This window comes from Stegastes partitus, unplaced genomic scaffold (genome assembly GCF_000690725.1).
Source record: "Stegastes partitus isolate 25-593 unplaced genomic scaffold, Stegastes_partitus-1.0.2 Scaffold93, whole genome shotgun sequence".
NCBI lineage: Eukaryota > Metazoa > Chordata > Actinopteri > Pomacentridae > Stegastes > Stegastes partitus.
In genome coordinates, this window is record NW_007577824.1 from 184,632 (window position 1) to 186,104 (window position 1,473).

Genomic DNA, 1,473 nt, shown 5'->3' on the forward strand with positions numbered 1-1,473 from the left:
GCTGCAGCTCGAGCACACCAGCTCACCTACAACTCTGCTCAAACCCTCTAGAACTACTGTACTCTACACAAGGACAAGCTGTACTATTAGAGTAAGTCAGCCAAACGTATTCAGAATGGATTCCAAAGAAAAATAACGATAAAGTCCCACCCTAATAGACACGATTGGTTCTTTATGTTTGCTGCCTATAAAACACCAGAAGTCTCAATCTGTGTTGTATTAAACTGCCACTGCTACATCGCAGTTCAATATGTAAAATGCTCAGCCATGACGTTTTCTGCTTATTCCACTAATAATACGTCTGTACAAACATGTTAACAAAGGCGACAAAAAAATCTATATTCACTGGAGAAGGTATTGAAAAGTGGAGGCTGCAATTCTGGAGAACGGTATTTAACTAGTTAGTACATTAGATGGTAGAAAGTACCTCATTTTAGCCTCTTTGTCTCCTTTGTCCTTCTGCTTCTGACCACAAAAGAGAAGTGAAACAGCTGGAATATAGAAACCCCGTCAGGAGCACGACTAACAATGGTGTTTATTATATAGAAATCATTCCATTAGAATATATGTAACTCTCTGTCTGTATAGTGCAATTCTTAGAGCCACAAGTCATTTATATGTCCTTGAATGTATGTTAAATAGGAGAATAAAAATGTCAGACATCCCTACATTTCTGTCACATTCTGCCGTGCTGTAAAGTGAATTGTAAGCAAATATACACTGCAAGTTCTCATAAACATTATTCTGCACATCTCAGAGATCATAAAACACTGTGGCAGGCTGTAATAAAACGATGGAGAAATGATACAGCCGCAAACGTCAAATTTAAGCGACACTGTTTCAAAACTACGCAACGACATCGCATTTTATTAAAAACCCGCCGAGACTCGTCTCTCCTCTGCTCAGATCTGTGCTGGGAGGGACGAAGACGTGAGGAGAGGAATCAAAAAAAGTGTACAAAGTGGAAAATGACATGATGAGACTCTGTCAGACTCACCAACCTTCCTCCTTCCAGTGTCGTCTTTTCTCAGTCGGATGTGCAGGAAGAGCACTGTGTGGATCAGTCAGGCACTTTGTTTACAGAGCCAGGGTTCTGTAGAATTTGCTTCAGCTAACACAGGATGGATAGTTATAGAGCATGAGGAGATATTCACTGTATTTACCCAGTAGTGGATCAGTATCGCTGACTCTGCCTTTGACATTGCAGTACTCCGTGTATGTGTCTGTGCGATAACTGGTTCAAGTAAATCTGTTTGACTGATGTGAGCACTAACAATAGAAACATGACTGGCTCCTAAAGAGGCAACATGTTCACATAATGCAACCAAAAAATTCCCTTTAATGTAAGAAATTCCTGCTAAATGTCAGTTTTAACGGCAAAGGACATAGAATGTATAAAAGATGGACGTAGCAACCGGCCCTGAAAAATGAAGCCAACCCGGAAGTGTCAAAAAACTGCAATATCACTACGTC